This window comes from Lissotriton helveticus, chromosome 11 (genome assembly GCF_964261635.1).
Source record: "Lissotriton helveticus chromosome 11, aLisHel1.1, whole genome shotgun sequence".
In the NCBI taxonomy this organism is placed as follows: domain Eukaryota; kingdom Metazoa; phylum Chordata; class Amphibia; order Caudata; family Salamandridae; genus Lissotriton; species Lissotriton helveticus.
In genome coordinates this window covers 814,279,356-814,294,869 of record NC_136072.1, presented here as the reverse complement: position 1 = coordinate 814,294,869, position 15,514 = coordinate 814,279,356, and the positions used below count along the sequence as shown (strand labels likewise).

The window sequence follows — 15,514 nt, the reverse complement described above, 5'->3', positions numbered from 1 at the left end:
TTCTCAACACTATTTACATGGTTAAACATGGGCAATGTGTTGATGTATATATCCAGTTAAAAGCGGTTATAATGCATTACCTGTTATGACCTTTTATGCACTACTGTTGACTCTTGGTGAAATTACAAATTATCTGTGAATTTATGTACCTTTTGCAAAGTGCTGTGTCATATCTGAAATATGCTTTGCATAATATAAAACTGCTAATAGGACATCAAATGGATGAGTATGTGAACAGATGGGTAAGTTTCTGAATGGGTGAGAGATTGGATGAGGGGGTCAGTAGGCGAGTAGATAGATAATGAAAGGATGGTTGGAAAGTAACAGAACAAGTGTACTTGTCAAAGCTGCTAACTGGCCCCATACAAATGAGCAAGACTCACATGAACTGAAATTTCGCCTGGTTAAAATAAACATCAACTAAAGAGCAGCACACATCTGGAGAACCCTCATGGAAGAAGTTCCAACCAAACACAATACTTGAGCTCGTATTTTTGACTTATTCTTTAGTGAGAGCCTGTCTCTGAATGTGAAAGACCTGAAAGCACGGACAAAATGAATAGCTGTTTGGAAGCATTTGCAGGAGCAACACCAAGATACTAAATGCCTTCAATTACCCTGAGTTACCCTGACATAGTCTATCTCCACAAAGCACTGGAATGGCTGTCCTGATACAAAGTAATGTTCACTTCTGGGTTGCAGAAGTTAATACAAACAAGGATTGCACAATAGGGGACACGCAATGGTCTAAGGCTGAATATCCTGACCCTTGAACAAAGTTTTATTTCCTAGGTTTAGGAGGGCCAGATCTATGCCACATTTTCAGGTTATAGACATGAGATAAAGCTGCATGCAACAGATCTAAAGGGAACTCATTTGGGAGTCATATCAGTACTAAAGTACATTGACTCCCTCTGCCGTAAACACAGGTCATAGTATACAAAGGGACCCACACTTACAATTTGTAGCCACAACTTCTAGTTTGTCGAAAGTCTGAGGAGCGTTTGATTCCAGCTGATACAAAATATTAATCTTATTTCCAAGGCTGTTATATAATTTATGGATGTTGTGGGGTTCAGCTTCTGCGGTGGCATGGAACAAACCTTACAAACACAGAGGCACCCAAGTGTGACAGTGACATTGGCATGTTGAGCCCTAAAAAGTGAAACTAAGGGCCTGACTTAGAATTTGGCAGAGAGGGTGCTCTCTCCACCAAAGCGAAGTTCCACCTGCCTCATTTAGAGTAGGAGGAATTTCAGTATGTATGAGTCAGAGACTACTCCGCCTCCACCATCTACATACACCTCCGACAGTCCGACAGAGTAAGAGCTGTCAAAAGTTTGGCCATATGCCCGCCTGCCCTATTTACAGTGGGCGAACACAAGGCCAGTTTTTCCTTTCATATACCCCCATACAAAATGTGGTGGAATGTGAAAGCAAAAACCTTTAAATGACCTCCCACATCATAGGAGAAAACTCATATGGTGGTGGGGTCACTGTTTTTTTTTAATTTTCGAAAATAAAATGCTGCTTTGGGAATTTGTTTTCGAAAAAATCCCAAATAAGTTGGATGTATGCTCTGTCATATTTACGTAGTCGACCCTCAAACTTTCAATGCATTTACAGAAACCACTGATACAGTGATTCCTGGAAATGCAAGAGATATCCACTGGTCTGGCAGACATTTCTAAATTTAGTGGGCGGAGTACCTTCGCCATGAGGGGAGTAGTGTACTTCTCTCTCGCAACAATACATAGTCCGTCTGCCAAACGCAGAATCAGGCCCTGAGTCTTTTCGTTGATAATGGAGTTGTTTACGTATTACTATCTTTCACAATTTGTCTATCTAAACTGTCATTTTATTTATGTGTTTTTTGGTAAAGCGCTAGCGTTCACCCACTAAGGGTATCTTGGCATTAAATACACACCAAATAAAACAATATCTAAGCATTATGGGGAAACTGCAGTAAAGAGAAAAATAAACAAGACTAGTAAAGGTTGCTATACAGTTGAAGACTATCACGTTTAAGCAATTTTGAAAATGTAAACAGATTAGAGGCCACATGTATCAACATTTGTAATAGCGATTACGTAATTGCGATTTTCTGTGAATTGCAATTAGGTAATCGCTATTCCAAATGTATGAAACTCATAAAGTTTCATTTAGCGATTCCTAGGGGGTCGCAAATTGAACTACCTCATTAATATTAATGAGGAGATCGCAATTTGCGACCCCCTAGGAATTTCTAAAATCACGAGGATGGTGGCCTGCTAGGGTCAGCTGACCACCATGTCCATGATTGCTTTTCAATAAAGAAATCATTCTTTTTTTAAAAGCAGCCCCTTATCCTTAAAGGAAACTGGGTTGCGTTTAAAAGAAAAAAATGAAAAGTTTTCTTTTCATTTTTTAAGAAAAACATTTTCGTCACCATTCCCATAGGGAAGGGGTCCCTTTAAGACCCCTTTTGTGAATGGGTTACCACCAACTTGAAGTTGGTGGTAAAATACGAATGTTTTGCGACCACATTAACGGTCACAAAACATACACACATACCACTACGATTCGGTATTAGGAAGGGATGCCCTAAATACGCCCCTTCCAAATATTAAGGGCCCGATGTAGGTCGCCAAATACCGGTCGGTAACGGCCGAAATTCGGTAATTTCGGCTGTTACCGACCGGTTTTTGGAATGTGAGATGTAGGTGCCGAAAAGTTCTGAATCGGTAAATAAGAGTCGCTATAATTCCGAATCGTAATTCTCTGAATCCTTATTTACCGAGTTCTTATTTACCGATTCGGAAAATAAGAAATGGTAAAAAAGGGCCATTGAGATGTAGGAAAGGGAAAAATACCGAATCCGATGAAAATCGCTATTTAACAGTCGGTATTTACCATGGATTGAAAGCAGGTGGTAACCAGGTGCAGCCCATAAAAAGGGCCCCAAAATGCAACAGTACTGCAAGAATGGCGGCATTTTATGTAATTGCGAGGCAACTACGGCTACAGGCAGCAGGAGAGAGGGTCTGGATGAAGGAGGAGCAGGTCTACAGGCAGAGGATCACCCTATTTCAACTGACTGAGCCAGAGATACTGCAGAGGCACAGGCTGCACCCCAGAACCATCCTGGACTTGATTAGGGACCTCCACCCATACCTGGAGCACCCAACACCCAGGGCCCACGCCATCCCCCCCATGTGCAGGTGCTCTGTAGCCTACACCTGCTTGCCTCTGGGAGCTACCAGAGTGTGATTGCTGCAGTTGGTGGTGTGTCCCAGAGCTGCCTATCACGTTTTTTCCGGAAGTTCCTGGAGGCCATGACGCAGAGAATGGAACATTACATCCGGTTCCCTGACACACCTGTGGAACTTGCAAAAACAAAAACTGATTTCGATCAACTGGCACACTTCCCTCACGTGATAGGCTGAATAGATGGCACTCACATTCCACTCTGTCCACCTGCAGCCACTGAACACATCTACCGAAACCGTTAGTCAACGCACTCCATCAATGTGCAGGTGATATGCAATGCTGCCGACATCATCACAGACATAGTGGCCAAATTTTCAGGTAATACCCATGACTCCTACATCTTCCAGAATAGTGGGATATACACATGGCTTGTTGCTGGAGAATTTGGCGATGGATATCTGCTAGGTAAACAACTGTGACACACCCTGTTAGTCATGGCAGATGTATGTGTGATGCATATGTGACTAATCGTGCTCTATTTTCCCCCATAGGCGACAGTGCATATGCCCTGCGTTCCTTTGTGCTCACACCCTACCCCAATCCAACTACCAGGAGTGAGAGGCGTTACAATGTGGCTCACAGGTCAACTCGCAACGTAGTGCAGCGCACATTTGGGCTACTCAAAAGCAGGTACCGCTGCCTTCACAAGAGTGGAGGTGCACGGCAGTACACCCCCATCCTGGGCTGCAAGATAATAGTGACTTGTGCCACGTTGCACAATCTTGCCACCAAAGAAGGCACAGGGGTAGAGATGACACACCACGAGGACATTGATGATGACCAAGAACAGGCGGAGCCCCAAGCAACAGGAGCAACAGATGGTAGATTGAGACGGGCAGAGATCACATGTCGATATTTCTAGGTAATGTATGACACACAGACAGGTAAAGTGACTGAAGAGTGTAGTTCAATAATCACTACATCATGTAAAGAAATATAAGCCATTGTCCATCAATGTCCGTGTCCATGACTGCGTGTGCTCAGTTGCCGTCACTGTGAGCAGTCTTGTGGAGTTCATGCAATGTTCAATGCTTACGGCCATGCACTACATTGTGGGATTTACGTGGCTGAGTGTCCATATCTTGGCCGGGGCCTGACTCTGCATTGCTGCGCCTGAAGCTCCTGCGCACCTCTGGTACAGGTGTGCTGGAGCCACTCCTGCTGGTGGACCCTTCTGTCTCCTCCACACCTGTGTCACCAGCAGTGCCTGTGTGAGTGGTGAGCATATGCTCCATCGCAGAGGTCACTCTTCCCATGCCCCATGTCAAGTCTGTGCAGCAGTGCACTATTGCATCCTGCATGTTTATTGAGTGGCGGCACAGTAGTGATGTTGATGTTGCAAATCGGTTAAGTGCCTTGGACTGCTGCCGCATACACTGCCGCTTCCTGCGACGCTCTAGATGGTCCCTGTCCAACTTATCATACAGTACACCCATGTATGTTGAGATGTCTGACATCCCCTTGGCAATTGACTCAAAGCTACCAGCAATGTTGCCTATTCCCCTGTCTATGTGTGACAGTTTGTAGTTTTTGCTGCGCACCTGCCTGTGCACGGCCAACATTGCCTTAGCCTGCAGGCGCTATACTTTCACCATTGACGCCTCCAGGCCACAGAAGACGCTCACCCCTTCCTGCCCCTCGCCACCCTCACGTGCCCTCCTGCCAAGGACACTGGTACGCGCAGCGCCTGCTGTTATCTGCGGCCTGGCCTTGTCAGCCACAGGTGCGACGGTTTGTTCATCGCCCTCCTCATCCTCATCCTCATCTGAGGTATCCAGGATCCTCAGAGGGGGCACATCAGCCCTACTTGCCCTTCCCTGCATGGACGACCTGGACGTTGGTGTTGGTGTAAGTGGTGTGGGTTCAAACTCAGGGGTTCCAAACAATAGGGGGGATTGCGGCACAGGTGTTGTGGCTCGCTCAGGTGTTGATGCGTCCAGGGATGTCTTGTTGCCTCCTTCTACAGCGCTATGACCTTTGCTTTGCTTATCTTTTTCTTTTCTGTTAGTTGCTGGTGCACTCTCCTTCCTTCCTGGTGCTGTACTGCGTGAGGACTCTCCTGTGAAAACATATGGACATAGGATCAATGATGTTGTTCACTTGTGTGTACTTTTGAAATAAAATTTGTACACACATTTGCCTAGTGTACATTGTGTGCTTGGAGATGTGTGTGGCATGCCTTGCTGAATAGTATGGTGTATGCATTGCTTGTATGTAACTATGACTACGTCTCCCATGATGCATTGCTGGCACCCAGTAACAGCTGTTCAGGAGTGTAATGATAATGCACAGTGGGGAACGGGTTCAGGGTAATGGGTTTGGATTGGGGTCCAAGCATCTTACCTTGTTTCTTTGTTGCTCTTGCTGAACTGTCCATGTCTACTATCCCATGGATGCATTCTGGCTCCAGTGTTGATTCCACTAACTCCTCCAGCTCAGTCAGTTTTGGTGCTTTGTTTCTACCACGTCCTGTCACACCAGCCTCCTTTGTTTGGGCAGCAATCTTCTTCTTGGTCATGATGCGCAGGTCGTACCAGCGTTTCTTTATGTCGTCTATCTCCCTGTGCGTCACCCCAATGGCATTGACCTTTGCCTGTATGCCAAGCCATATGTTTCCCTTAACAGACTCTGCAACATGCAGAGACTGTTTGCCAAATATTTGGGTGTAGTGACTCACAAATTCTTCCACTAGCACCTGCAGTTCAGCTGGGCTGAACTTAATTTTTCTTTTGCCCTTCCTGAGACTCCATTCTGTTTAACTGCTTTGCTCTGGATAGTCAGCTCCTCTCACCTCTGCTCTTCTGTTTGTTCAGTTGCTCTGCACCTGCATGGGTGTGGCCACTCCCAGGTACTGGGGAGGGGTGCTTCATTCTGATTGGTTGGTTACTCTGGGCCTTGGTTGTGGGATGTGCAGGGTGTCCTTGATTGGTTAGCAGGCTCACATGTCAATTTCAAACTGCCGAATCGATATTTACCGAATTGGTATTTACCGATTCGGAAGATGCAGAATCGGTACATCCCATTCATTCCTATGGGCCTTTGGCCCATGTGAATGAATGTGAATTACCGAATCGGTATTTCCCGAATCGGTAAATACCAATTCTGTAAATACCGATTGGATATTCCGAATGATACCGAATCGGTAATATTTATCGGAATTTTACCTACATCCCGTTTTCCAATTCTAAAATACCGATTCGGTATGAGTCGGTATTTAAGAATCGGAAAAAAAGATTTACCTACATCTGGCCCTAAATCACAAACTCATTTTGCGATTCGGTATTAGGTTACCGAATCGTAAAATAGGGTTTGATACATGGGAAAAGCCTTTTTTATGTTCGCTAACAGGCCGATTCTTCGAATCGGGCTGTTTGTGAATGCAAAATAGCTACATACAAGTGACCCTAGCTTCTTGACGAAAATGTAGCCACAATCTCAGATGTTCAAGACTACTTTGTGGTTTAATATGTTAATAAAGCAGGATGCTTTTAAAAGCAGTTCCATTTTAGTCAGTCTTGCACGATGAAACAGGTTCAGCACTGTATGTTTCGAAATCAAATACCAGCACGTCACTCATCCAGAGGCAGAAAATCACTAAGAAGAATCCAACCCTGCCCGTAAACATGACAACTTGATGACCACTAATATGATTGTGACTCTGAGAGGTTTACATGACCACAGCAAACAATAGGGCCAACGTGATCGCTTGGTAGTCAATACTGACACATTTAATGGCACAACCTTATCCAATGGCGTTTCAGCACCATGGAGAGTGACTTGCCTGTGCCTAGAGCTTCTTTTCCCCCCTATATTACACTTCAAAGGAGACTTTCTGTCAGGGAAAATCTGTTGCCAGTAGCTTTAGGAGCATATTTCTAGTTTTGTTTGGGTGACACCCTCAGGACATCACTTTCCCCAATGCAAAATCATTGTAGACAGCGAGCATGGACACCAATGGCAATAACTGTCATTAAAGAAGCTGGATGCTGACATTACCGGGAAATCAGCACCGCATGACCAGGGTTCTCATGGAAGTCTGTGTGGGATGCTTGCACTGCATGTACCATGATGCATTGTACAAATTGTCATAATTTTCACAGTTGTCAGTTCTTTCTGTTGGGAGCAGCATGGAGGCTGGGACGGTGAACTCTAATGCTGTTCATGGAGGCTGGGACGGTGAACTCTCATGCTGCTCATTGAGGCTGGGACAGTGTACACTCATGCTGTTCATACTGTGAGACACAGTACTTGCTTGGTGTGTTGTCAGTTCCAGGAGATATCCCTTGCACATTAGTCTCATGCATTTGTGGGTCACTTTCTGCCTGAACTCCCAGCTTAAAAACTTCAGGCTTGGTGAGCAGGGGTTGGGGACTCTAGATCTGCTCTGCACCGTAGGAAGGCAGAAATTGATCCTTTTTTAAAGTGGTTGACTACATCCAGTGATTTAAGTTGGTTGAACAATACCAGGGGTTTCTTAAAATGAGGGGGGTGCGGGCAAATAGGAATAATTTCCAAGAAGTGTGGCCTATGCAGTCAAGGACGCTGCTTAAATCAATTAATAGTAAACTCCTGTGCTTCACACAGCATGTCACCTGAACAGTACTTGGGAGCCCTTCTGTGAATTTTTTATTGCATCCAGACATATAACACAGCAATGGATAAAAGCTTAAAATAAGTGAGACCTATTGCCAGTACTTGCTAGCAGTATCAAATGAATGAGTAACAGCAATGTTTTGGTGTGAATGATTAGAACAAAAAAAATTCAATTCTGAAATATGAGGCTATGAGGTAGACATTACTATGGTCTTTGTAGTAGTCTTCGGAGACAGGGCATCACTGAGAAAAACACAGCCCTGACAGAACTGTGCAACCCAGGCACACTCCCATCCTTGTCCCACATCTGTCTCTCTCCTCCTTTCTCTCCTTGCCCTCTTTTATCGCTGTCTGTCTTCTCTCTCTCTCTCCAAAAGCACTGGCTGTACCTTCTGTAATTATCTGCTGAATCTTTAGAAAGTGACAAGGTGCCATCTGACGCCCTCTAACTTCAGAAATCGACCTCCAGCCGACTGAGGAAATGCCTGATGGAAAAATAGGCTTTGTTCATTGTGTCCCATTCACTCCTGATCTCCGTCTCATACCACTTTCCTTTGAAGTCCCTCAATCTTTTAGACACTTACATCCTTTTTATCCCTCATCTTTCTGAAATGCTTCTTCTGCATATCTCACACCTCACCTCTTTCCTCTTCAGCATGCCTTTTTCATTCTCTTGTTCTGCACTTAGTTCCTTTCATCTCCTCCACTTCACCATTCTCCCACAAATACAACCCACCCTCTCATCTGTAAACACTGCATTTTATTTGGTGAAAACTGAAAAATAGAGGGAGTATGCAAAATCAAATTGAGCTTGGCATCTGCACACGCATTGTTTACCTCGTTGAAGATTGGGGAACTTAGTGTTTCGAGCCACAACATTTTTTTAAGGTAAAGTAAAAGTAAAGTCCACATTTGTAAAGCGCACAATCACCCGTAAGGGTCTCTAGGCGCTGGGGGCCGTCGGGAAGATTAAGCGAGCTATTGCCCAGAGTCACATGGTGCTGGGTTAACCTGCCGCCGGAGCCGGGGATCGAACAGTGGTCCCCAGATTCCAGCGTCAGTCGCCCTGGCCGCGGCGCCACACCTCTCCCACAAGGTAAGATATCATTTGCAACACATGAGCATGGGCAGTACGTTATTGACGGTTTTAGACAGGTGGTGGATGGATTGAGGGTTTACGCTGTATTTGAACTGTATATTTTTGTCATTATAGTGGCGTTTGATGTTCGAATAAGAAAACTTTGAAAGAAATGTCTTATGAAACTGAGTGGAACTCGTAGTGATCTATATTGTTAAGAATATCAAGGGGCATTTTTGATGGATAATTGAAATAGGTTTTTAACAGGATTAGTGAGAGGTTTCACAAACACTTCCAACATTTCTTGCAGTATTGAATAATCCTGGATATTACCTAATGCGTGGAGCTCTATCTATTTTTACTGGACACGGGGATAATTAATCTTGATGGAGTAGCGATTTATATTGGTAAGAATATTAAGGGACATGTCAGGTGGACAATGGAAATGGGTTTTCAACAGGAATTGTGAGAGGTTATACAAATGCTCCTAACATCTCTTACAGTACGGAATGATCCTGGATATTGCCTAATGCGTGGAGCTCTTTCTATTTTAACTGGTCACGGAGATAATTAATCTTGATGATAGTGACGCCTGTATTAATTAAGGTGAGCTGGAGTTTAATTTGTGGCTAACGTACCAGCACAGAGGGGTACAGTGGACCATAGAGGTGGGGCTTTCTAATGCTCAGATCTCTACATGGTACACAGGGGAGAGATATAATGCTTGGCAAGTAATATAAGTCCTCCATGTCGGATTAGAGGGTAAGAGTGGTGTCAATACTTAGTGCTTATGTTAAACGACCTTGACAGGTGACTAACAATTTGATGAATAGAATGTTCAATAGGTAGGGTGGGATCTTGGCTGAGTTCTGATTATACAATGAAAATTCATTGATGTTGAATTGTATTATGAGATGGTGAATACATTATTATGTTTTGAATGTATGGTAACAATATTGTTTTGATTTATGTTTATTTTCCTTGCTTACAGCCCTGATGATGTCCCGGATGGGGACGAAACGCGTTGGCTGTAAATCTGTTAATTTTGGTTGTACATGAAAAAAGTGATGTGTCTTCTGGAAGCTGACTGAAATTGATATATGCTTCAGAATAAAGAAAAAACAACGTCAAATTTTCACTTGTTTGGAGGAGTATTTATGTGAACTGTTGGCCGGTCAATACTAAATACAGAAATTATTGTAAATTGAATTTGATTTTGCATACTCCCTCTATTTTTCAGTTTTCACCCAGTATTTTTGAGGTTGGGACGGTGTACCTTGTGAAGGTTGAGTGTGGGCGTAGATTCTGATTAGTGATAAACATTACTTATGTGGGAATAACCCTTGGGTGCACACCAGGAGACCCTACACAGTCACGCATAGATTAAATTACTGCATTTTATTTCCCAGTTTTGAGGAAGGCAGCGTTGGAAAGGGAAGAGCCTCTCCTTTCCGGCAATGCCTTTCTCAGACAAATTCCTGTTTGGGGATTTCTGATGCGCCATCATCCACAAACAGGCATACCACTAGTTGCAACAGATTTTATTGTTTTGGGTGGTCATCTTTACTGGTACAAGGACTGACCCTCCTGCGGGCATATTTTATTTTTGAAGAGGTTTGTGCATGATTGTGTGGTGGCCAGTCCTTTAGAGGTACCGGTCGACACCTGGGGGCTCATTATTTTGGCCATAGAGATGTTAGTTTTCACCAGGGAGGGCATAAATAACTTCTGGCCGATTTCACAATATATACAACTACAAAAACAATTGCAATAGTGCATGGGGTTCTTCTGACATTCAGGACGACACTCATGGGGCATATTTATGAACATACATGTTTTTACCTATGGATTACACCTCCCAGAGGAACAAACATTGCCCTACTCCACTGGACCACCAGGGAGTGTGTAGTCCCATGTAATGGACATGTTGTTAGTGTTTATTTACCTGATAATATTACAAATATTGGCCGCAGCAAGCACACATGCTGCACTCTTCTATACCAAGTCAAACACCTATACTGCCTGTCTTTTTCAAATTAAAATTGCCCAATGTGGAAACGTGGTGTACTTTTTAGGTGATGCCTTTGATTCCACTAAAATAAATAAGGGCCAGGCTTACAAAAATTGTGTGTTATGGTTGTGTGACCTTTTCACTCATACCTGAAGCAAATCCTTGTTGGAATTATGCAAACCAATGCAAATGGCTATTTGTGTTGGTTTGTAAAAAAATAAAGTAACGCAGCACAATTTGCAGCCTTGCGTCAGGGGGCGTTCCATGGTTAGTGAATGAGTGTTCCTGTGTATCCACCCTTGGTTTGGGATGCAAATCCATATCTACAAAGACTTGGATTGTGCCAAAATCCAGCAACTGCCTGAGGCTGGCATAGCAGGGCGAAACATCTTTAATTCACCTTATTTTCTATTTTCATGTGCGCTGCATTCTGCAGCGCACAAACTTAGAGGGGAAAGCCTCAAAGGGTAGTTTTTATGCAGAAAATGGCCCTTTCCAGCACAAAAACTATTCTAACCATAACTTAGATACCCTTGCACTATGGCACAAGGGTGCCTTGTTGACACAAGGCAGCACACAGTGCGCCAGCTCATGGAGAAAGCAGAACTGCACCATTTCGTGTAAGATTCTCCCTAGGTGACGCAATGCAGTGCAGTAACTTTGCTCGCTGCAGTGCACTATTTGTCCCATGAAGTATGCTGTGATATTGCATGTGACGCTAGTTAAAGTAGTACTTAGTTTTTTGTCTTTGTTTTGTGTCTTTGGAGAAGTTCCTTAGAGGATTCGTCTAATTACAGCAATGATGAGCTAAGTGCTCTTTTGCATTTACACTTTGTGGGTCACCCACTTATCCCACTCACTGATTTCGTAGGAAAGGGCTGCCTTCTACCTATGATGAAGGGTTTCAGAAGGAAGGTTTTAGACAGTCAACATAGATGGCGTCTCGGTGGAAGACTGCTGCACTGGCCCTAACACGACTAATCAGGGACAGCTCTAGGGGAGGTTTAGACAACCAAAACATTATCCGAGGGAGAGGAAAATGGAGCACAATCTGGAAGTGATTTTTCAGTCAGTGGAGTTCCATCTGATGACATGTCTTCCAGGGATTCTAAGGAGCATGGTCTTGGCAGTCGTGATATCTGTGATCGATAGTAGCAGGGCAAGCACAGATAGAGTGCTATGTTGGAAGCACCCCAATATAATGTCACCCCAAATTCCATCATTCACTGCAGACACTGGATGTAAAGTCAATACAGCAACTTCTTGCATATGGACTAGATACATCTCTCTTTTTTTAACATTTTTTTTATTATTTTCCAGTATATAAAATATATAGCATTCTGGGCAATACTCCAGTGTTTCCTGTGTACAAAAAAAATCAATCAACGTATACAAAAGTATGAAAATAGAATAATGAGACACAACATATTCCCCCCCTGTTAGAAAACATCAATGCACGTCCTCTGAGGGTGATGATCAAGGATTTATATCTGAGTCCCGCCCTAATGCACCATATAAGCATGCATGGCTATCTCATAACAGCCCATTTTACACTGGGTAAGCCATATATGGGGAGTGGATGTGTTTGTAACAGCCATCCATTAATGCAGTAGCGGTCGGTAACATAACATTATCATCAAGTGTAGAAATGTGGGGTTGGGGATATAGGAGGGGAGGCATCACACCGTATTCGTGGATCTTCTTCCCATGTTTAGTGAGATGCACGGATAAAATCCAGGTTAAGTTGATCCTGTAATTTGTATATCTTTTATATGGGGCTAACCTGAAGAGTTCAGTCACCCACTGCTGATGAGAGGGTATGCCGGGTGTTTATTAATGTCTGACTAGGCAGATTTTGGCCACGATGAGGGCTGTCACCATCCATAATTTCCAACGGGTCGAGGCAATTCTGTGTCTGACATATCATATAAGGAAGCTAATTTGGCTAATTCTACAAAATGGCAAGATAAGTGTGCCGGATCACAGTGGTGCGTCCTGGTGCAACTGTCTATCTATTTCCCTCAGTTTATGTGCATCTTTCCAGGTCTGCCACATTGACTTCACCATAGGTGGACAACTGTTGTAATTTCGGGGTTTGTTGTTGTATAGTATGCCCAGTGTAGGTGTGGCTTTCAATGTGCCTCGTTCTATGGAGACCCACATGGGTTGCTCAGTGTCACATACTAAAAATGGATGATGTGCACAAGGTGGTGCGTTAAATAGTATATATACATGTCTGGCAGTCATAGGTCAAACTACTCTAGATTCAGCATGTAACCTTACATGTTTTAGTATGCGCTGCCTGCCCGCCCATATGAATGACTTAATTCATTTATTGAGAGCACGTCTTTTTTGGTATCATTCCAAAGACATCATTACATCTCAGGAAGTCACTGTTTTTATCATTTGTATTCTACCCCATAACTATATTTGTGGAGAGGATCACATAAGTCTTTAGCAGTCTTGGTCAGTAGTGGCTGCAAGTTATCTGTTACCATGTTGCCCATGTCTCTGTTGACCAGAATGCCCAAGTATTTCAAGTTGGTGTTTTCCATGTGATGCTACAGTCATCAAGTACAGTCATCAAGTACGTCCAAGTGGATATTTGGTGATGGGGAGGGCTTTGCTCTTTCCCCAATTTATTTCGTACTCAGAGAACACTGAAAGGAGTCGATGGTTGAAATCGGGGACGGTACCCAGGTGTCTGGGTCACTGAGTGTCAGTAAAATATAATCTGCATATAGCATAACCTTGAGTTACCCTGCCGTTGTGATAACTTCCTTTATATGTATGTTGTGTTCTATGGCTGCTGCCAGTGCCCCTAAGGCGAGAAGAACAGTAGTGGCGACATTGGGCACCCCTGTCTTGTACCTCTGTGGAGAGTAAAGACTTGCAACATGTGCTCTCTGCAGTGTATCAGGGTGGCGTGGAGGGAATAAAGCTATCACTATTTGACCAAAATGTCTGGGCCTATGCATGCCCTTTCCTTTGTGTGAAATAGATATCCCCATTCTACTAGGTAACACGCTTTTTTAACGTCTAGGGAGAGCAACATCTTATTATCGGTATTGGTTCTCACATGCCATAAGACATTCCCCATGGTTTTCCTGTGGTTTCTTGACGAGCAGCCAGGTAAAAAGCCCACTTGCAATTCATGTCTTAGGGTCGGTATGAATTTCCTGAGCCTAATCGCTGGTACCTTAGGCAGTATTTTTATAATTGTATTGAGCAATGAGATTGGGCGATAGCTGGCACATTGAGTGGCGTCCTTATCTGCCTTAAGTATGAAGCTAATAATTCCTCCAAGCCGGAAGTCGCCATAGGCTTCAGCCTCTTTATAGACTTTGTCCAAGAATAGGACCATTATATGTTTGTTAAGTTTATAAAACTCGATTGGGAAACAATCATATTACGGGTCTTTAGCATAGGGCACATTTGAGAAGGGATCAGATATCTCATTCTCCTTTGTTTCCACCACAACATTTGCCTGTCCTTCTATGATAGAGTGGGAGGCAAACGCCCTCCAGGAATGCCAGTTCCCTATATGGGGATCCTCTTGCGCCGCTGCCCTATACAAACCCCCTAGGAAGTGTACAAAGGCATCATCAATTTCATGGTAGGTGGCAAGGCTGCCGGTCTGGGATTTTATGATGGGGATTGCCAAGTGAGCTTTGAATTTATGTAGCTCTGCTGGCAGTAGCCATCTTGCCTTCTACCCCAGTTCATAAAGTCTCTAATTTAAGCGCAAAAGGGCATATTCTGCCTGTGTAGTGAAATGTGTATTTAGGGCAAACGTTGGCTGCTCTATTTATCTCAGTAACTGGTGGAAAGGATGATAATCGCCAAGTTCCGAACTTTCGGCTCTAGTTGTGTTGGTTTTTTCCTGCGTTCTTCTTATTTGGTAGGCTCTCATTAACTCTCCTCTCCTGGCAGCCTTGCACCCTGCCCATAAGAATTGGGAGGATGACACAAATATCCCATTTTCCTGCATGTTCTGGAATAGGTGGTTGGTGAGGTTCTTTTTGGCTTGGGGCATTTTAGAGTGCAACATGTTTAGACACGAGCAATTGGTGGCCAGGTCTACGTGTCCTAACTCCAATTCAAGTACCACTGGGGCATTCGAAGAGATTCCTCCCTCAGAAATCTGGCAATCGTGCATTGTAGACTGTGCCGGGTGATTCAAGAGAAAATAATCCTTCCTAGGGTGCGTCTCATGCACACTTCAAATAAATGTGCACTCTTCATCTTGAAGGTATGTCAGGCGCCATGGGTCTATAAGTCCGTTATCCTCAATAATGTCCAACAGTAATGCTTGGTCTGCGTTAGATCTATCATACAGTCCATTCTGTCCAGATGTGGGTCTCATATGAGATTACAAATCCCCCCACCACCATGATCTTTACATGTCTAAATGCTGCGGAGAGAGACACAACAGGGATGAGAAAAAGCCAGCCCTATCACTGCTAGAGTTGAGTTTATGATTTTTTACTTTGGCAAAGACATATCTTCCCGTCGGTATGACCCATGTGTTTTTTATCGTGCATTGAAGTTTTTTTGAAGAGTATGGCTACTTTGCATTTTTT

The 15,514-nt window shown here is 43.8% G+C and overlaps 1 protein-coding gene across 1 annotated transcript in view; it reads right to left on the bottom strand.

The window, feature by feature from the left end:
* POLM (DNA polymerase mu) overlaps window positions 1–15,514 on the bottom strand; it is a 301,712-nt gene that overhangs the window by 222,032 nt on the left and 64,166 nt on the right. The gene's annotated exons all lie outside the window — the stretch shown is intronic.